The sequence below is a fragment of the Coptis chinensis genome, chromosome 1, assembly GCF_015680905.1.
Source record: "Coptis chinensis isolate HL-2020 chromosome 1, ASM1568090v1, whole genome shotgun sequence".
NCBI lineage: Eukaryota > Viridiplantae > Streptophyta > Magnoliopsida > Ranunculales > Ranunculaceae > Coptis > Coptis chinensis.
The window spans coordinates 34,569,164-34,592,537 of NC_141456.1; positions in this window are offsets into that span (position 1 = coordinate 34,569,164).

The following is a 23,374-nucleotide window of genomic DNA, read 5'->3' on the forward strand; positions in this document are numbered from 1 at the left end:
TGTTGGTAACAGGAAGTTCATCAGTTCAGCCCCAATGCCTCATTTCCACGATCATCTCCCTTTCAGGGGAATCTGGAGATTGTGGTGAGAAGGGAATGTCATCACTCACCCTCCTCATATCACCAAATCGAGGAGGAGGGAGAGCAACAGTTATAGCAGTTGTCTCGATAATGCCCTTCCCTTTACGGTTATCAGGGAGGGAAGGGTCAACAGTCAAAGGTACATTGTCACCAGCTTGTTTAGAACCTATAGGAGGATCCGAAACTGGTAGGGACACAACTACTTTCTTAAAAGACTTACCAGAATGGGGAATACTCGCAGGAACCTTGAAAAGTGTTTATTCATTCACAGTGAGAGGGCGAAATTTCATTTTCTTACCAGATGAGACAACATCAGAAGCAAGAGCAGGATCAGCTTTCTTCAGTCTTGAACGGTTGGACGCACGTACTTCCCTTTTAAAGTTACTAGCCGCCAGCAGTTCATGAGGCAGTTTAGGGCCTCTCCCGCTAGTGATCACACAATCATCACTGACAGGAGGCTCCTGAACTGAGCCCGATGTCGCAGCATCACCGGAGGCTGCCACAGAACTCTTCTCCTTGTGGTTTCCTCTTCTTCTAATATTCAAAGAGGATTCATCCTTAATTGGAGGAGGAAAAAGTCCAGCATCCTGATCCACAGGAGGAGGGAGTAATGTGCGCCTAGAATTTACAGTGTTTATCCCAAAAGGTGAAAAGCCGGGGGCAATTTGTAGTAATTCTTCAGCAGGCATGCTGAAATATTAAAAAAAGATAGGTGGGATTAAGAACTATCACCCAAGGCATCTTTTGTTCCTTAGCGATCTTCTTGATGAAGTCCACCATAGCAGCATCAGTTGCAGTTAGTTGATTCCAGGGGGAAGAGTCATCTAAGAAACAATAGTAAAGAAACTCAGTCGAAAGAATCTTATAATGATTACAAAATTTGTGAGAAAAAAGACTTATTGGTTGGAGCATGAGTGTGTTTTCTGGGAACAGGAATTCCCACAGACTCCCAACATACGAAAGTGGTGATCAGCCCAACCCTCGTCACTCTGCTTCCCCTTGAAAAAGACAATTAGAGAGTTCTTGTTTCTGGTCATGAGGTAGTAGTAAGATTGGTCTCGAATGCGGCAGACCTCATAGAAATATCCAAACACCCAACGATTCAGAACGAACCCTTGTTTCTTGGCCAATATGGTAGAGTACATGGCGGTTATGTAGAACAGGGGTGCTGTTTGACCAAGAGCAAGATTGAAGTAAATCAAACATTCTTTTAACAATGGGTGGAGGGGAAGGGTAAGTTCGACCCTGAGTTGAACAATTGTGATGAGTGCTACTTCCTTGTAGGCTAACTTATCAGACACTCTCCCCCACTCTAAGCCAATATCGTTAGGGATGTGGAATTTCTCTCGGATCAGTTCCAAGGAGGAAAGATCTCCGAAGTTTATAAGTGACCAGTTGGGATTCATGATCAGAAAAGAAAGAAAGTTTCAAGTTTTGGTTAAACCCTAAATGGGAGATCAAAGGGTTTAGTATACAGGAAAAAGATAGCGGAAGAGATAATGAGGGTTCTCTCACCAGATCCTTTAAGATAAGATGGACGGTTACGATTAGCCCAAGCATTGCATCTTTTCGAGATGGAACTGCCATCATTACCTTTTTCGGGAAACGGTGTGTCTGTTCGAGCCGTCTTTTCTGAGCCTTAATTAGTTGAGCACGTAATCAGTTCCAACAACTGTTTTGCAAAAAGATTCTCACGCCAAAAGTAGTGTCACTTCAAGCGCCCACGTGCTTAGATGGCACGAGAGGGGGCATCTGTAAGGGGGATTTCCCATCATTGGATGGATGACACGTGCATGGGAAATAACCCAGGACTATAGATGTCTAGAATGAGACGAGGACCATCGGATCAGTTCTGCGAATAAGTGATCTCGTGTTTAGCACGAGTGTTTAGTAGGTATGTGACTGACCGCCTCTAAGCGTAACAATTCTCCAAGTCGTTAGGAACTGAAATGGACAGTTCCTAAACAGAAGGAAACTGAAGAGGGTGATCTTTGATGATAAGGAAGGAATCGTGATGGCATATCTTTAAGTGTTACCTTTTAGATATAATCTTCCCATGTACGATGTGACATTATGATCAACAAGGAAACCTATCTCTAATAAGATATGGTCTAGATTCAGACTTCCATAAGGAGAGGATTCCTAATAGGAAGGTAGAGCTCAATGATGGAAGGGAACTCACAAGCGGTGATGACAGCCCTAACCCTAGGACTCTCAAAGCTTTTCCTATATAAACCATAGGAATTCGCTCTTAGGAACTACGCAAAATAGGGTTTGATTCTCCTAAATAAACAAGGAGATACTATACGTAGGCAGCCACCAGGCAGTTCAACTCTGAACTCAAAATCATCTCATCCCTTCTCTACCAAGTAACAGCTTCTAGATCACAAGGCATAGAGGAAGATCAGGGGATACTTGGAAAATCCCTTACATTTTGTGGCGCCATCTATGGGGACAAAAGCAGGTAAATATTCGTCCAAACGACTGATTTAGTTTAAAAACTCTTACCATTGTGATGGCAAGAGCAAAGAAAACAAAGGGTGGCGCTACCACACGCAGCGTCACTGTTAGAGAAGAAGAGCACGAGATGCCTGGGGGGGAGAATGTTGATCACCATGATGCGAATAATTCCCTCCAAGGACCAGTGATCAACACCGACGGACCAGTTGCTCCCGGTGCAGGCCCTAGGAATAATGCTCATGAGGAACATCAAAATGGTGATAATGCTGTTCTTACCAACCCAGAGTTTGTTTAGGTGAGTCAGACGGTACAGACTCTGGAATAGCAAAGAATCAACCTTGAGCGAGAGTTACAACTACTGAGGCATTTGTATCAATCTGACACAGGGAAGGATCCACTCATTGATCTCGATGATGATGGCCTTCCAGAAGGTGGTCGTGCTAGGAACCCAAGGCGTGGGGAACCAGTTCGACGCAAACTATCAGAGTTGGAATATAGTAACTCGGATGAGGATTCGGATACAGCATCAGATCCAGAGTCAACTGACCAGGATCGTGATGTCAACCCCCGACACCAAAAAAGAACTTAAAACAAGAAACTTTCTACCAAAGAAAGTGCATGGGAAACTGAGAAGAACGACCTGATCCGTCAGATGCATCGGATGACAGGCAAGGGGAGAAAAATACAAGACTCCTTTGTTCAGTCTGCCATAATGGGGGCAAGCAGATCTCCTTTCGTATCACGAGTAATGAGAAAGCTATATCCCTATGGTTACAGACAACCGAAGTTTAGTGTCTTCAGTGGCAAGTCAAATCTGGTGGATCATGCGTTTAGATATCGTGCCACTATAGGACAGTATGAAAGGTATGATTACGTCATGTGTTAAGAGTTCAAAGCTTCCCTGTCTGGATCTATGCTCCAGTGGTACCACAGGTTACCTGTGCGGCAGATCAGGTCTTCAGAAAAAATGTTCAGGATCTTCATAGACAGGTAATCGTGTAACAAGCACCAATCAAAATGGATCGAAGCACTATTCAATATCAAGAAAAAGGACAGAGAGGCATTGAGGTCCTACATACAATGGTTCATGGAATTTTCCATCCAGATAGAGTCTTGTGATGAACAGACTGCTATAATAGCTTTTAAACAAGAGTTGGATAAAAACAACGCCTTATTTGGATCTCTCCACGAAACCACCCCGTGATTTGGAGGAACTCCTAGACAGGGTTAAAACTTATGCGGGGTGGGAGGAGGATGTCCTAAACCAACATCAAGAAGCAAGGAAGACAAATTGGATAGCTCCTGTGGCCGCTCGAAAGGGGAACGATAACCCTTCCCCTCAAAAGCCAAAAAGAGAGCGTCATCGTGGTCACCAAAGGGTTGAATCCCCATCAAAGGGACTAATAAGATCCCAAAATTGTAGTTTAAACCCTTTAATAATATTTCTATGGGTTTTCTATTTAGCCAATTATGTTATTAATAATATAAATTTTTCACTAATTACGTGCTTCTGAGTATTTCAGGTTTCAGAGTTGAATAAATATAAATTCGTTACAAATTAGGTGCTAAAAGGAGCTAAAGTGATTGCTATGAAAATTCTATGAAGAAAGCCCAAGTTTCATGGAGAAAAAGCCCTTAAAAAGCCTAAGTCAAAGCTGTTAAGTGAAAGTCAAATCGGATTAGAAAGTTGAAGAAAAGTCAACAGAACTTCAAAAGGCCATATCTTTGGACTCAGACCTCGGATTTGGGCCCATTTTATATCAAAATGACTGGATCAGAAAGCTCTTTTCAATGGTCCAGACATTGACTCGATCAGAGTAGTATAAGTTAGTAAAAACTTATGCTACAGTAAGACGACTAGAATTGGAAGTCTTGGATTCAACAAATTGGGTTTTGGATTTGATTTATGGGTCCATAATCTAGCCTAAAAGCCTATGCACAAAATTGTAAACCTAACCCTCTTCTATATAAAGAGGGTTAAGGCAAAACAAAACTTGGCTACTCCCCTCTTAGTTTAATTAAATTAGCTCTCTCTCTCTATAGTATAACCTAATTTATGTTTTCTTTAGCCTAGCCACCATTACTTCAATCCAATTCAAGTTATTATTATGACTTCTTTTTCTTACTTTAGTTTAATTAATCCAATGATATTAGTCTAATCCTCCTATTAGAGGGAGTGATTACGAAGCCTAATGAGGAATAGATTGCTTAGTAGAATTATTTAATTGTGTATATTTTTCAATGAGTTTAGTTTATTGTACGACTTCCAAAATAAACATATAGTAAATTAAACTAGAGATTATTATAATTAATTCGAGAGACTTGGTTGTAATAATCCTACATGTTAGTAATAATGACTATAGAGATGTAGGTTGTTGCTAGGGATGATAAAGGTTGAGGCTTTAGGTTGAATCATTGCGTGAAAACCTAAATATGATCTTTTTTCAATGAATAATTCAATTCTTGCATGAAACTAGTTATTAGGTGGATTGATTACTCTTCTCTATAACTTTCTTTTCCATCAAAACCCTATTTCTATTAGTTTAGTTAATTTAGATTTATTTGCATCCATAGTATAATCGTAGAGTATAAATCTCTCAACACAATATTACTCTCACCATTGTTTTCTTGTGTTTGATTAGTTGAATTTCTATTTAGTCTTGATAGATTAAGAGTGGAACGAATCCTGACTCTTTATATTATATAATGAATTGAGAGTAGGAATATTAATCTAAGCACTTGTTTATGTGATTAATTATTTATGTTTATGCTTAGATAGTTAGTTTACACGTAAATTTGCATTTATCAAATGGCGCCGCTGCCATCTTATACTAATTCAGGACAAGAATTCAATTTGTTGAATCCAAGGGGCAATCCCCCATTCTTAACCCACCCACCCTTTTAATTTTTCTTTCTTATTTCTTTAATTTTCGGAACTGTTCACTTTTTTAGGTACGAGAGCGCTCGCCCTCCATTTTGCCTTGTTCCAAGCGCGCCCGACCTCCCTTGTGTCTGCGGATTCATAGTGAAGAACACTGTGGTAAAGGGTAGTATAAGGACTTTCATAACTCTGATTGATCTGAAATTTTATAGGCGACTTATTGGATGTCTTAGCAAACTATTGTAAAAATTCCAAATTTTTTGGAGCGCGCGCCTGCCCGCACCCTATTAACCCTATCATTTGAGCGCACCCCGTGCTAAACTCCCTGGACATTGTCTCAGGCAAGAGCGTTCCCCGCACCCTGTTTAGACAAATTCCAAGTGCGCCCCATGCTCAACTCACTGGACATTGTCTCAGGCAAGAGCGCACCCTGTGCCCTTATTAGGCTAATTCCAAGCGCACGCGCCCTCTTCTGAATAAGCTCAATTTCACAGGTTAGTTCACACTTTCATTTATTCACGTTATTCAGTGTTTTTATCTTCTTGAATACACTGAGATTGCGTATACAAGACGCTATTCATACGCGTAGCAAGGAGGCATTCAAGTACTCCTTCTTACACTCCTTGCCTATTCTGTCAGAGGAGTTTTAATTCTAGTATAATCAGGCTTGTTTTTTGTAAACGCAATACCACACACCTATCTAGAATTTTACACACTACACCTGCATCAATGGCTAAAGAACCAGAGACTCCTCTCTCTGATTTTTATAAAGAACTAAACGATGGCCCTAAGTCGTGCATCGTTCTTTCAGACCTAGTGGGGGATTTTCGAATTCCCCTGAATATATTTAACTTGTTACCGGTTTTCCATGGTTTAGACCACGAGAAGCCTTATCAACATATGCATAGGATAGAACAAGTTCTCACTACATTCCATCATCCTAGCGTAAGTCTGGATCAAGTTAAACTTAGGGTGTTTCCATTCACCCTAGCTGACAAGGCGGCGTCTTGGTTAACTGCCCAAATGCCAAACTCTGTGGACTCATGGGCTAATCTTGTTCAATTGTTCATGGAACATTTTTACCCACCTCTGAAGATAGATGAAATGCTTCAAAAGATTCATTTCTTCTGCCAGAATCCTCATAAATCCTTTTCAAAGGCTTGGAATCGTATCACTGATCTTCTCATTGAATGCCTGCATCATAATCTTGCGAAAGACACACTTGTTCATGCCTTCTTCAAGGGGCTTTAACATCGTCATAAGGAGGTTCTAGATATCATGATTGGGGGTAGTTTTCTTAGTAAAGGAGCCTTAGGAGGCTTATAAATTCTTAGAAGATCAATCTAAGAGGAACAACAATTAGAGAGGTAACAACTCTTCCCGCTCCACTCCTTCTTCTTTTGAGGTTAAACATGATCTTGAGCTTAAAACTCTTATCGATGCCCTCAATAAAAAGGTCTCTGTTTAACAACAGCCCACTCCAGTCATGAACATTAACTCTACTCGTTGTAATGTCTGTTTTAGTCTTGAGCATTCCGACTTCTATTGTCCTCTTGTCTATGCACAACCACCACCACAACCATCACACTTCAACCAATTAACTCAACATCAAAGACAAGGAAACTTAGGTGACCAGAATAGAGGTTTAGTGCCCATGACCAAGAACTATCAACATCAAGACATGAACACTCAACAATCCTTAATTCCAGTTCAACCATCTACAGACAAAGTAGTAGTGATCTTGTTGGAAAAACAAATCAAATTATGCAACAAAACTCAAACTTGATGAAAGATCAGCATGATCAAAACTCTAATATGATGAAACAAATGATGCAGTCTTTGTGCCAAAAGGTTATTGACATGTCTCCTAACCAAAATAATAACCAAACAGGCATGTTTCCAGGTCAAGCAGTGCCTAATCCTAAGTCAACAAACACTGCCTTTGAAATAAATAGTATTCACTGTAATGGTAATATAAACCAAGGGGACCTACAGGCAGTCACTACCCTTCGTTCAGGGAGAGTAGTTGATAACAAAGTGACTATGCTTACAGATCGCCCATAAATGGAAGCTGAAAATGAAACCATACCGAATACTGTCATAGAAACTGAAGACCCTACAACTGTAGATGAAGTTCCAGTCTAACCACAACCAAGAGGTACAACCTTACTAAATACCACCATAGAAATTGATGATCCTACACCTGTAGAGGTTCCAATATGGACACCTAGATGGAAAATGGCTAAAAATAACATAAAGACTAATAATACTTTTGAACCTTATGCTAAATATAAAGATAAACCACCGTATCCCTAGAGACTAGTTGTGTCTAAAAAGAACGAGAATTTTGATGAGATTAGAGAAGTGTTTAAAAATAAGACTATAAACCTACCTTTTCTAGATGCTATAAAAAGTCTACCTGGACACGCTAAGTTTCTAAAAGAGTTGTGCACCAAGAAGAGGAAAACCAACATACCCAATGAACCTTCTTAACTGAACAATATCCCTTTTTATCTGAACATAACGGGATTGTTAAGTATAAGGACCCTGGTCGTCCTATTGTACAATGCACCTTAGGTGATACCTTCATAACAACTACTTTATTAGACCTGGGAGCGAGTGTTAAATTACTCCCTTTTTATTTATATAAATAACTAGGTCTAACAAAACTTCAACCAACCAAAATGACTTTGCAGTTAGCCGATCGTTCTATTAAGTATCCCAAGGGTGTAGTTGAAAACATTCTCCTTAAAGTTTAGGATTTTTACTATCCAGCCGACTTGGTTATTCTCAACACAGAAGTTGCTCATAATTCCATTCCCATCATCTTACGGCGTCCTTTCTTGACAACCGCCAATGCCCAACTCAATTGTCGGGATGGCTCAGACTCTTTCTTTTGGAAATCTTTCTGTGGAAGTTAACATGTTTAGACAAAAGCAGGGATAACTAGGTTTGCCTATAAAAGGAGAAGTGAAGTCCATTGAGAGTTTGTACCTCACATTAATGCGGCTAACGCTTTAGTCTCCACACTAGTAGATACCCCTCTTATGGAAGAAGACAAGGATCACAATTTCTACTCCCTAGACATAGATAACATCGAGGAAGATTTCCTTCGATTCTTTTGTAACCCTTTTTTACCACCTCGCGAGTCCCCTCCTATTGACATCCATTCATCTCTTGACACCATGACGGAAGAAGAATTTTTCACCCTCTATCCCAGTGATTCTTCTTACCCACCTATTGAGAAATGTCTTGCATATCTCAAGGCCTCTGATGATATAGAACTAAGAACACTAGTTGAGCACCATTCACCCACCTCACATCCTCATGTCACTCATTCACCTTCCATCACAAATGTTCTTCGCCCTCTACCTTTTCAAAAAACCATTGAGTTTGTGCTTGACCTTTTTGTTTCTCCTATGCTTCACGACTTTCTAAACCCATTTGGTGAAGAAGTAACACCCAAGGACAAGCCACCTGACACTTTTTCATTTTTTCCATTCCTTCCTTCTCAAAATTATCCACATCCCATGTATCTTCCACAACCATCCATTTTCTCACGTTCATTCACTTGGCATCCCTTTCGTAGGAGGACAAAGAAGAAACTGTATGCTCGATTAGGTTCTAGATCTATCAGGCTTCACTCTCATTCCACTAAGACACGTCATAGGAAATCTTGGTGCTTAATTTTGTTTGATGGTGCTTTTCATGTTAACTATTTATGGAAAGATCCACAATTATTTAGATTATTGATATATGGTAAACTACATGTTAATACATATATATCACATTAAGTCTAGGGAATCTGACTTTAAAAGACCCAAGTTTTTGTACAATACCACCTTTCTGGAGTATAGGCCAAACAAAAATTTTCAAACTTAAAAAGATTTTTCCAATTTTGTTTTGGGGTGGCATTTTTTGGTATTTCATTTCAAAATGTTTTGCCACCCATTGTCTGTCATGTTTACTCCAATTTAGTTAGTACGTAACAGTTTAATTGTGCTTCATGTTATCATATCATATTTTATAATAATTCAGTTACAGGTACTGCCAATTTTTGCCACGTTTCTATGGTAAATTCTTTCCTTATCTCTTTACACTTTGAGGACAAAGCATTCGATTGTTTGGGGGTGGGATATAAACATTTGCAAAAATTAGGCACTTTTAGGATGTAAATTATGCACTTTTCTTTATAAAATATTAAAAATCATAAATATTGTTTATACTAGGCACTTAGTAATAATGATATTATTCCTTTCTCCATGATGATATTAATCTAGAAATCTCACGTAGTACTTGATAAGAGCCCAAAACTGTAGCTTTAATCCCTTAATAATAATACTTTTAGACCAATTATGCGAGTAATAAATAAGAGTTAATGCTAATTACGTGCTTTTATGTGCATAAATGTGCCACTTTGGCAATATAAAGGAGGAAAGGGTTGGTTGCTAAGAAGTTCTGGGATTAAAGGCCAAGACGGGCAGAAACAGCACACAAAAGTCAACAGAACTTCCGAAGATCGTATCATTGGACTCAGGCCTCGGAATTGGGCGTAATTTATGTCAAAACGATCGGCTCGGAAAGAGCTTTCCAATGACCTAAACCTTGACCCAATCAGAACAGTAAAAGTGGACGAAAATCCTGTTGAAGTTAAAGCGAGCTGAAAAAGGCCCTGTGGACTGAAGAAATTAGGCTTTGGGCTCGATTTTCCGGCCTAAAACATGGACCCTCAGCCCATGCACGAAAATGTGGATCTGCTCTCCTCCATTTCCACACACAAGACTTAGCTCTTAAGTATCAATTAGTTTAGGTTAGAAGGTAGCCATTAAACCTTAGTTCTAGATCTAGTTTTGAGAATTTTAATTAGTTAATTAATTAGTTTCTATTCCATTAATTAGTTTCATTCCTTGTTTTAGATTAAGTATTTGAATCATTGTTTATCATTGATTATATAAATAAAATAGTAGTTCTTGTTAAATTTGATTTTGTTATTTAAAATTATTTATATCTAATTTCAATTCTTGTTATTCAATGAATTCTTAGTTGTTAATTTAGATTTCAATTATTGTTTAGTTGAATTTAGTAAAGTTAGAATATTTATAAGATGTCTAGTTTTAATTCAATTGGAAATGATAGTTTGATGAATCAAGGCTAAACCTCCATTAGAGGGGTTTGATGAAGCCTTGATGAAAACTTGATTGTGTAGTGTAGAATTGTTGTAAGAGTCTATTCCACTCTAGAAGGGAGTTGATTCGCCATGAGAATGGGTGGACTTTCTCACATGCTAGTTATGAATTGGTGGAGATGCCATGTATAATTAGGGATTAGAACGACCAATTCTTACCATAAGAACGTAAGAATTGGATTACAACAATCTATGCTAGTTCTTAAGTTGGATTCAAGGTGGATTCAATTCCCCCCTAATTCTTATTCTAGATTCAAACTTTAGTATTCCATAGCATTTCATAGTTGAGTTATTCATATCTTGTTAGTTAAATTTGAGTCGTAGTATAATTCGTAATTCTCTCATTGACTTTGGTAAGATTGATAGTCGTAGGAAACTTGAGTGCTAAAGAACTAGGAGTGGAACGAATCTTTATTCCATCTCTACTTCAATAGATTCGAGAGTAGAAATCTTTGATAAGTCTAGTATAAGTTCAGTTTTAGTTTTACTTGCGTTTAAAGTTTCATCGCTTTATTCATTAGTAAAATTATTCAATTTTTACGTTTATCAAATGGTGCCGCTGCCATCTTAGTTGCTTTTAGCATTGTTTTCTTTAGAATTGTTAATTTTCCAAAAGCCCATAACCCACCCACCCTTGTTTGATTCTCACTGTGGTTGTCCATTTCAGCACTGAAAATTTTCCTCGAAAAATTACACGGAGCACGACGCGTGCCCTGGGTAGGCATAATTGGAGCACGACTCGCGCCCAAGCGCCTGGAACTCCACTCTTTGGTTGAAGCGACCGCCTTTGCAAAGGCAAAACACGAAGCCCAGCTCCCTGCACTAAGAGCACGGAACTCCAAATTCGAACTCGAAAGCACTACCGCTACCTACTTTAGGCCTATTCTCCGAAGCGACTCTGCCTACTTTGGCTTAAACCGCCTCGATTTACGGGTTTGTTTCAAATTTCCATTTCTTCATAGTTTCAGTGTTTTAACTTGTTATACACATTGAGCACGCGTAAACAAGACACTATTCATAAGCGAAGCAAGGAGACATTCAGGTACTCTTTTCTTCCACACCTCGCATCTCCTGTTAGAGGTTAATACTAGCATATCAGGATTGTTTGGAGTGTTGTTGTGTTTCATTAAGATTGGCTTAGCTTTGCATGAGATTAAGGCCAGGCTGAAGAAAAACGCCTAACCATAATCAACCAGCAACGTCAACAAACACGCCATTCTAGTATACCACTCACTACACCTCTAACTAATATACCACACACACCACCTGAAGTAATGGCTGAAGAAAGAGAGTATCCTCTCTCTGACTTTTACAAAGCCTTGAACGATAGCCCTAAATCTTGCATCGTTCTATCAGACCCACTGGGGGATTTCCGAATCCCCCCAAATATATTTAATTTGTTACCCGTTTTTCATGGGTTATACCGTGAAAAGCCTTATCAGCATATGCGTAAGATTGACCAAGTCCTTACTACATTCCACCATCCTACGGTTGGTGCTGAACAAATTAAACTAAGGGTATTTCCCTTCATACTAGCCGATAAGGCGGCGTCTTGGTTAACTGCCCAAGCCCCAAATTCTGTGGACTTGTGGGCTAAACTTGTTCAACTATTTATGGAACATTTTTACCCACCACTGAAGATCGATGAAATGCTTTCCAAGATTCATTTCTTTCGACAGAATCCTTATGAATCATTTTCAGAGGCTTGGAATTGTTTCACCGATCTACTTATAGAGTGTGCACACCATAACCTTGCGAAAGACACGCTAGTTCGTGCCTTTTTCAAGGGACTGTTACATCACCACAAGGAGGTGCTTGACATAATGAATCGGGGTAGTTTCCTAAGTAAGGGAGCCTCAGAGGCATATAAATTTTTAGAAGATCAAACTAAGCGTAATAATAATTGGGGTAGTGACGATATCTCCCTTGGCGCTAGTTCTTCTACAACAATAAAGGTTAAAGTCACGATATGTTTGAGATGACACCCGATCCGGAACTTAAAAATTTAATCGAATCTCTAACTAAAAAGGTAGAGGCTATTTCTGTTCAACAAATGCCTATCCCTGTCATGAATGTCAACTCCAATCCATGTAATTTCTGTTTGAGTCCAGAGCACCCCGACTCCTATTATCCTTTTGCCTATGAACAACAACAATCACAACAAGATAATGTTTGTTCCATTAATAGCGAACCTAACGCAGCTTGGCGACAAAATCCCAATTTCGGTTGGCGAAATAATCAACTAACCCAAATGTTAGGCCAACAAACAATTACAACCAAGGTCCACCAAGGCAAAGACAAGGTCAGGGTAATAATAATTATAACCAAGCTCTACCACGACAAGAACAAGGTCAGGGTAATTATAATAATTATAACAATAATAATTATAATACGAATAGAGGTATTGTTCCGGTAAATAATAACTACCAAAATCCACCCATTAATAATCAACGTGACATAGTTCCTGTCACACAACCAGTAGCAAATACTACTCAAGAACCGGATCGTTTTGATACCTTTATGCAATCTCAACAACAGGTTTTACAAGCCATCCAACTTTTCTGACAGCAGTTAGCTCAAGAGAGAGTGCAACCCAAAAGTGTGTTTCTAGGACAAGCGATACCTAATCCTAAAACACCAAACACAGCCTTTGAGGTAAACGGTAATACTAGTAACGAAAATGCAAACATAGGTGAGATAAATTCCATCACCACTCTTCGTTCAGGCAGAGTAGTGGATAACAAAGTAACTATGTCTATAGTTACCCCACCAGTAGTCCCTACACTAGATACCGAAACAGAAACTGAAGATCCTACCCCTGTAGAGGTACTAGTTAAACCACAACCTAAGAAACAGAAAGCAAAGGTTAGACATCCAGTTGATCCATACTCTAAATATAGAGAGAAACCATCGTTTCCTCAGAAATTAGCTATGTTAAACAAGGATACAAATTTTGACGAGATTAGAGAAGTTTTTAAAAATCTAAAGATAAACTTATCATTTCTTGAAGCGATTAAAAAGTTACCTCACCATGGTAAGTTTCTTAAAGAGTTGTGCATTACTAGGCGTAAGACAAAGATTCCTAATGACATCTTTTTAACGGAACAATTTCCAACTTTAACAGAACACAATGGAATAGTTAAGTACAAGGACTCTAGTCGTCCTACTGTACAATGCACCTTAGGGGATACTCACACGACCACTGCTTTATTAGACCTCGGGGCAAGTGTTAATTTACTCCCTTATTATTTATATAAACAAATAGGTCTACATGAAATGCAACCTACAACAATGACTTTGCAACTAGCTGATAGGTCTATCAAGTATCCTAAAGGTGTAGTGGAAAACGTGCTGGTTAAGGTTCAGGATTTCTATTATCCTGTAGATTTTGTTATCCTCGATACAGAAGCCGCTAATGATTCTGTTCCACTCATTTTAGGACGCTCTTTTTTGGCAACTGCCAACGCGCTTATAAACTGCCGCGATGGTTCGATGTCCTTGTCTTTTGGCCATCTTTCCGTTGCGGTTAACATTTTTAAGACGATCAAACAGTTGCCTTATACAAATATTGATGGAGAGGTTAACATGATCGAGAGCTTAGCTCATGATTATTTCAAAATCACGCTTTCGAATGACCAGATGCACAAATTCCTTTCCTTTGGAAGTTCCAACTTCGACAAATACTCCTTGGACGTAGAGGAAATTGAGGAAGATTTCCTTCAACTCTTTTGCAACTCTTCCCTGCTACCTCGCGAGTCCAATCCTGCCAACATCCATTTATCCTTTGATGCTATGACGGAAGATGGATTTTTCACCCTCTATCCCAGTGATTCTTTTAACCCACCTATTGAGGAATGTCTGGCATATCTAAAGGCTTAAAATTCATCCATATCCATCATATCTTCCACAAACATCCATTTTCTCACGATCATTCACTTGGACACCCTCTCATTCAAAGGCGAAAAAGAAGGTGCACGCGCGGTTACATTCTAGATCCATCAGATTTCGCTTTCATTTCAATAAGTTGCGTCGTAGAGAATCTTGGTGCTTGATTCTGTTTGGGGGTGCATTCTATGTTATTTATTTATGGAAAGACCCCCAACTCTTTAAACTGTTGATATATGAAAAATTGAAGGGTATATATATATATATATATATATATATATATATATATATATATATATATATATATATATATATATTTTATTTATTTGTTAAAGTCTCGAGTATCTGACTATAAATGGCTCATTTTGTTGTTTGGTGTACTTTCTTTCATTTCCATATATTGATAAGTGCACCATTCAGGTAACCGGGCCCTCCTTATGGAGTGTGTGGCTGTAAATACCGGATCCTAAATCCACGTTTAACATAATTCACGTTTTCCACTCTTGCATGTTTTCTCGGATTTTGAGTCATGTTCTTCTATGGTATGAATTATGCAATTATTGTTTTATTGTTTTTCTTATATTAAACCTTATTCATAAAAAAAAATAAAAATTGTTAAAATCATACAAAATAGTAATTTAGGAAGTCTCGGGAATCTGACTTTAAAAGACCCGTTTTTAAAACAAAATTTCTAACTTCGTTGCCAAAAATTTGTTTGGGGGTGGAGTGTTTGTTTCTGTACCGGATTGTTTAATTTTCCATTTGTGTTGTTTAGGCCATTTAAATTATATTTTGATTCGGGTTGACTTTATCTATGAAATTCGAATTCATTCGTTCGCATAACTTACGTCACGCACGCACTTTGAGATATTTTTCCATCTTCTTATATGTCATCCACGGTTGGAATAGAGTGTTTTATAGATCATTGGATTGGAAATTCTCTCCTGATCATTTCCATAGATCATTCGCAAAAATCGGACCGGTAACGAAGCGGCAAATTTAGTTTGAAGTTGTGCGAAAAAACGAAAAATTTGAAAAATCAAATTGGGCTTCGGCCCAATCTCGCACACACGTGCAATGCACGTGCGTCTCCATCCTCAACAACAGTCGCGCGTTCATCTTCCAAAACCGCCATTACCAAATTCAAAACCATAACCTAAAATAAAATAAAAAAAAAATAAAAAAAAATAAAAATAGGGAAACCTAAATACAACCACGCCCAAATTCAAAACCTTAACCAAAACACTCCCACCACCATCCCCAACACCAGAAAATATAGAAAAACCGAAGAGTATTTGAACTGCCGCGCCACAGCTGTCCTACCACCATCATTTTCTTTTTATTATTAAGAAGGGTTGTTTCACATCGGTTCCTATACCACATACAAACCCCCAAATCAGTTCAAAACTTTTAATGGCACTAAGACGAAGAATTCTACCGGAACAAGCTTTTACGGCCGACCGCTTCGCGCCATTTTTTTGCGACGAGATGATTAGGAGGAATTGGAATAGGTTGTGGTACTCAAAAAATAATTTCTACCACTCCGATTTGGTCGAACAATTCTATAAGAAGAGAGAGTTGGATGGTCGGAAAGTTTTCATGAAGATTGTTGGGGTTAGGAGAGAATTATCGAGAGAGAAGTTGTCTGAAATTCTAGGCATTACACCTGAAAGCTACCTTGATGCCATAGTGCAGGAATCCCAGTATACTGGAGTTCTTGCATTGATGAACGACACTCTCATGGAAGGTCAATACAATACGAATTCTCATTGTGCTCGACAGTCATCTCTGTGAACCAACCAACTGGCTGTAGCTCAGTGGATTGGTAAGAACGTCATTGGGAAAGAGAAAGTGAGCGACATCGGGTTGACATGTCTGTACATTATCTGGATATTGCAAGAGAAGAGGTATGAATTCTGTATCATCGAGTTCTTAATAAATATGATTAGAGGAGTTGGGAAGAGTATTGCACCATTCCCTGCTTTAATTACGAAGATAATGTTGTCTTGGGGAGGGAAACCAAGAACTGAGAGGACTATGTTGAAATTGCATTCAAACGAAATTATTTATATGGAGTGTATCCAAAAGACTTGGATGTTGCCGGAGGACAGGATGGTTGATTCGGATGAGGAAAGGGAGGACATGACATGTTTGGATGAAGATGCCTTGGAGAGGTGTATATCTGATTCAGATCGCATGTCAATGTTGCATACTGGCGTGCGTTGCATTTATGCTATTTGTGAAGATATACGAGATAGGCAGATTAAAATTTGAATGAAACAAAATACCCTTCAGACGAATTTTGAAATACTCGACAAGAGCCAGTCGGATCTCTATTATAACATGGAGATAGTCCCTACAAAGGACAGTTGCGATTATACGAGAGATGTAGGCGAAAATAGAAGCACGCTGCTCTTCAGCGTAGATTCTATGACGCATGCCCCCCCTGGAGGTTTCTGTTTCAGATGAGTATGAGAGGCATGATCGTCGTCGTCAAAGGACGGATGGCTCGGGCCCTTCTTCATCCCAGGCCCAATCTCCATCTCAGGGTCCATCTTCATCACGTGGCTAGGTTTTCTAAAAATATGTGGGTTCGATGTTATTTAGTTGTTTTTATTGTTTTTCTTAGTTCGGATATTAAGTTGTTTAAATTCATTAGTTAAATTTAAATTCGGTAGTTAATTGTATTTGAATTTGAGTTTTAATATAATTTGGTTCTTTTCAAATTGTGCATTGTTTTATTGTTAATCCCAGTTTCCCGAATTGTTTGGGGGTGATATTATGTATTATAGCATGATTTTGGATATGATCCTCTGGTTTAGAATTTGTGTTGGAGTGAGGGTTGAGAATATTACCTATATGGGAATCACTATGAATAAATATTGTGATAGGATGAAATCTTGATGAATTAGGCAGTATCTATCCTAAATTCAACCTAAAAGATATTAGGTTTGTTTTGGAATAGAGACTATGGGTTGTTTCCATTTTCAGTTTTGGAAATGTTTTGTTTCCGGCAATTGCCTTAAAACTTTTTGATAACTTTTCGATTCGTTTTAGCAACTTAAAACCTATAAAAACTTCATTCATTCTACACTTATAACCTACACTACACCTCACTTTCATCTCTCACCTTTCACTCCCACGATTCCCATTTTCTTCTCTATTTTAGCACTAGTAGCATCTCGGAGCGTGCCTGCGCCCCAGTGGAGCGCGACCTGCGCCCTAGGCACTCTCTGACAGAATTCCATCAGAGCGTGACCCGCTCTACCAAGCTCCGAAATGAGCGCCTGACTGCTACACATCAATCGAATTCCAGTTTTCATCCTGAGCACGCCCCACGCCCAACCCCGGCACAAAGTGAGCGCGCCTTGCGCCCAAGTGCCTGGAACTCGAAAATCACCAAGGCGCACCCAACGCCCTATCCAAGCATAAGTGGAGCGCACCCCGTGCCCAGAACCCTGTGGGCAAGAAAAATTCCAAATTTCTGTGGGTTGTTCTAGGATCGTTACAGCTGTTCTAAACAGTAGGGTTGTGATGACTTCTCCTATAGTAATATCGGAGCAGTCTTTCGAACACTTGTTGGGGAGCGAGACTTATGGACATTGGTTCCGCGAAAGGATCATGCAGTTCGGATGGAGGCATCTTCTGGTAAGTGAAGACGACTCGTATTCACCTAAGCTTACTGAATTTTTTTACAATAATGTTAAGTTCTATTGTAACCAAGATGGAGAACAAGAATTCTCTGTCACGGTTGATGACACACCACTTGAATTCAATAAGTATGTAGTAGCATTAGTTTCAAGAATACCAATACCTGATCCTATTCACACGTGGGGATATATGACCGACAATGCATACCTCTATGAATATACATATTTCCATGAGTATTATGGGGGAGGGGTATTTCGTATAATGGACCAAGGGCATTACAACATAGCCCTTGGTAGCCTGTCCCTAAATGTAGGTACCACTATGTTATTCATCCTGATGAATATTTTAGGGGATTGGCGGTTTAGCTCTACAAATAGTACCACCGGGTGACGCGTTTTCCTTGCTTTAGTTGAGGGACGTCGCCGATATGACATTTCCCGAGTATTAGTGGCTAGTCTTAAAAGAGCCCAAAGCATGCGACATAAGTATCTTCTTATGCCTGTTTTTTGGTTTGCCGCATCATGCTCAGTTGTCTATCTGAATAATGTACCCAGTTCACGGATTGGAAAAGAGTTGAAGTCATGAGACCCACCAATTGGGTGGTTCGCTCATTTTGAGTAATGACTTGGCCGGGATGGCAGGTGCAACCTCATTTGGTTGCTCCTTACACCCCATCAGACATTGTAACACTATACAGGTTAGCACAAGTTGACGACACACGGCGGTGGGCTTGGCAAGTTATCATGGCATGGCAGGATGCGAAGGAACCTACTCTCTTTGGAGAAGGTGAGGACGAAAATGTTTAAACGGGAGTTAAGGTTAGTTTTTATTTCAGTTAGTGTCTGTTTATGTCCCAAGCAATCTATTTCTCATTAACCCCATAACGGGTGGAACTCTTATAGAGTTGCGTTGGTTTTTCTTTTCTATATTAGTATGTTTAATCTTATTTTGCAGATGCTCCAGAATTTCACGCGTTTTAATGGTATTTCTCTACCCTAGTTATTTAAATACTTTGAGGACAAAACATGCTTTTTGTTTGGGGGGGGGGGGGGGTGGGGGGGGAGGGATAGAAACACGTGTAATTAAGGCATCTGTTAGGATATAGATTTGTATAATATGCACTTGTTTTCTAGTTAAAAAATTCAAAAAATTTAAAAATATAAATAAAAACTATGCTATATACTTAGGAATATTGGTATTGTTTTCTTTCTCTATGCTCTCAATAATCTAGAAGTCTCACGTAGCTTTTGCATTAAAATAATTGTTAGAAACTTAGGCTAATATGTAGGTAATAATCATTGCATCTATCTATAAATATGTTACATGAATATCTATGATTGTTGGCAGTAAGTTTCTGAAATCTAGGCTAGAGTACTTATTCTACAAATTCTGTGAGAATATAGCCTAAAGCTTTATATGAGTGAACATTTGAGAAATAACACAAGGGAGAAGTAAAATCTGGATAGAGAAATCACACATCCACTTGCTTAATTACTATACCATATCTAAAGCGAGAATTTAGGCCCTCTTTGGATCGATATAGCCAGAAATTCAAACCTATGAATTATTTTCCGCTAGTCGCCCCTCTGAGCCTTTCTTGAGCCTTTCACAAACCACAAATCCTTTACCCTGTTACAAAACAAAACAAAATAAAAAATCAACCTACCTAGTTCTTTGAATAATTATGAGAATAGAGATGAAGAATAGAAAAGAGAAGAACCTTTGAAATCAAGAATTTGTTAGTCGCTTCAGAAGAGAAAAGTAAGTTTCCATCCAAATAAAAAAAAAAAAATAAAAAATAAAAGGAAATAAAGAGTTAGAACTCCAAAAATAAAATTAAGGAGTCAAAAGCCAAAGAAAAAGAAAAAGAAAAAGAAAAATATGGCTAAGGATGGAAACAAAGTGTAGAAGAAAAATGTAAAGAATAAGGTTTTCTCTAGTTACATAATATGAAGACTCTATTATCTCAGACTTGTCCTTTTTGAATATCCATTTTCTTCCTTCTTAAACCATCTCCTAATTCCCGCAACACCTAATAAAGACCTCTAGCTCAATTAGGAATAGGTTAGTGTGATAGTAAGTGGTAGATGTGTTTGATCGACTCGGCTTCCTTGTGTGTCATTGAGATTGTAAGGTAAAGTGTGCCCACTGCACATTAGAGTAGCGAAACTCGAGCGGAAAAATCAGAGTGGTTTTTGTCTTGACATTTATGTGAGGACCTACTTAAGGACGTTATTCCGAGTTTTCAGAAATGGACCTGCTAGTGCATATCCTAGTATTACTCATTGTATATATGTTTATTCGTAGATGATTGATTATTATGCATATATTAGCTTAGGTTTCGACTTGAGTATTCTGTATTCATTGCTAGTGAGATGTATAGATAACTGAGACATAGATAAGGAAACAATAGTTTATTTCTGAGTCATTGAAGTATAGATGAAGTTTGTGAGTACCTTCATTGGAAAACTCTCACAAGGCTATAACTTATCCACTAGGGAATTCCTAGTGGTTTAAGGCCTTGTTGCATATGGACAATGCAATCACACTCGGCGAAACGAGATTAGTTAGCACTCCATTTTTGGTCACTTATGTTAATTTCTCATATTTGCTTGAGGACAAGCAAAATGTTGTTTGGGGGTGGTTTTATAAGAGCCCAAAACTGTAGTTTTAACCATAATAATACTTTTAGACCAATTATGCTAGTAATAAATAAGAGTTAATGCTAATTATGTGTTTTTATGTATTTCAGGCATGGAACTCAATTATGTGCAGAAATGTGCCACTTTGGCGATATAAAGGAGCAAAGGGTTGGTTGTTAAGAAGTTCTAGGATTAAAGGCCAATACGGGCAGAAACAACACACAAAATTTAGCAGAACTTTCGAAGATCGTATCTTTGGACTCAGGCCTTGGAATTGGGCGTACCTTATGTCAAAACGACCGGCTTGGAAAGGGCATTCCAATGGTTCAAACCTTAACCCAATAAGAGGAGTAGAAGTAGACGAAAAGCCTATTGAAGTCAAAGCCAGCTGAAAAGGGCCCTGTGGACTGAAGAAATTAGGCTTTGGGCTCGATTTTCCGGCCCAAAACATGGACCCTCAGCCCATGCACGAAAATGTGGATCTGCTCTCCTCCATTTCTACACACAAGACTTAGCTCTTAAGTATCAATTAGTTTAGGTTAGAAGGTAGCCATTAGAGTAGCCATTAAACCTTAGTTCTAGATCTAGTTTTGAGAATTTTAATTAGTTAAATAATTAGTTTCCATTCCATTAATTAGTTTCATTCCTTATTTTAGATTAAGTATTTGAATCATTGTTTATCATTGATTAGATAAATAAAATAGTAGTTCTTGTTAAATTTGATTTTGTTATTTAAAATTGTTTAGATCTAATTTCAATTCTTGTTATTCAATAAATTCTTAGTTGTTAATTTAGATTTCAATCATTGTTTAGTTGAATTTAGTAAAGTTAGAATCTTTATATGATGTCTAGTTTTAATTCAATTGGAAAAGATAGTTTGATGAATCAAGGTTAAACCTCTATTAGAGGGGTTTGATGAAGCCTTGATGAAGACTTGATTATGTAGTGTAGAATCGTTGTAAGAGTCTATTCCACTCTAAAAGGGAGTTAATTTGCTATGAGAATGGGTGGACTTCCTCACATGCTAGTTATAAATTGGTAGAGATGCCATGTATAATTAGGGATTAGAACGATCAATTCTTACCGTAAGAATGTAAGAATTGGATTACAACAATCTATGCTAGTTCTTAAGTTGGATTCAAGGTGGATTCAATTCCCCCCTAATTTTTATTCTAGATTCAAACTTTAGTATTCAGTAGAATTTCGTAGTTGAGTTATTCATATCTTGTTAGTTAAATTTGCGTTGTAGTATAATTCGTAATTCTCTTATTGACTTTGGTAGGATTGATAGTCGTAGGAAACTTGAGTGCTAAAGAACTAGGAGTGAAACGAATCTTCTATTCCATCTCTACTTCAATAGATTCGAGAGTAGAAATCTTTTATAAGTCTAGTATAAGTTCAGTTTTAGTTTTACTTGCGTTTAGAGTTTCATCGCTTTATTCATTAGTAAAATTATTTAATTTTTACGTTTATCAGTACTTTAATTAGGATTTAATTTTTGAAACTTAGATTAATATATAGATAATAGTCATTGCATTTTTTCACGAACATCTTGCATGAGCATCTTTGATTGTACTTGACAGTATTTTTTTGAGACCTAGGTTAGAGTACTTAATACATATCCTATGAGCATCTAGCCTAAAAGTCTCATAAGAGTGAAATATCTGAGTGATGACACAAGGGAGAAGTAAATTTTGAGTAGAGAAATCACACATCCACTTGCTTGATCACCATATCATATCCTAAGTGAGAATTTAGGCCCTCTTTGGATCAATATAACCAGAAATTCACACCTACATGAAATTTATTATCCGCTAGTCGCCCCACTGAGCCTTTCATTAACCTTTTCACAAACCAAAAATCTTTTACCCAATAAAACAAAATAAAAAAATAAAATCAGCCTACATATCTGGATAAGTCTGAGAAATAGGATGAGTGAAGAAAAGAGAAGAGAAAAACTTGTGTAAACAAAAATTAGTTAGTTGTTTCAGAAAAGAAAAAGAAAATAAAGTTTCCATCCAAAGAAAAGAAAATAAAAATAAAATAGAATAAAAACTCTAAAAATAGAATAAAAGGAGTAAAAAAGCCAAAATAAAAAGTCTAAGAATGGAAACAAAGTGTAGAAGCAAAAGAACAAGGTTTTCTCTAGTTACATAATATGAAGACCCTATTTTCTCAGACTTGTCTTTTTGAATATCCATTTCTTTCCTTCTTTAACCAACACATATGCCCCGTATTACCTAATAAAGACCTCTAGCTCAATTAGGAATAGATTGGTGTGATAGTAAATGGTAGATGTGTTTGATTGACCTCGACTTTCTTGGATTGTCATTGAGATTGTGAGAAAACGTGTGCCCACTGCATTGGAGTTAGCAAACTTGAGTGGAAAAATCAGAGTGTTATATGTTTTGACACATTCCTTGTGAGAACCTACTTGGGCACGCTACCCAAAAGTTTCAGAAACGGACCTGCCATTGCATTTCATATCATAGTTCATTGTATAATTGTTTATCTTAAGAGGATTTGATTATTATACATGTATTAGTTTAAGTTTTAGAATGATCATCCTTGTTTAAATACTAGTGAGATG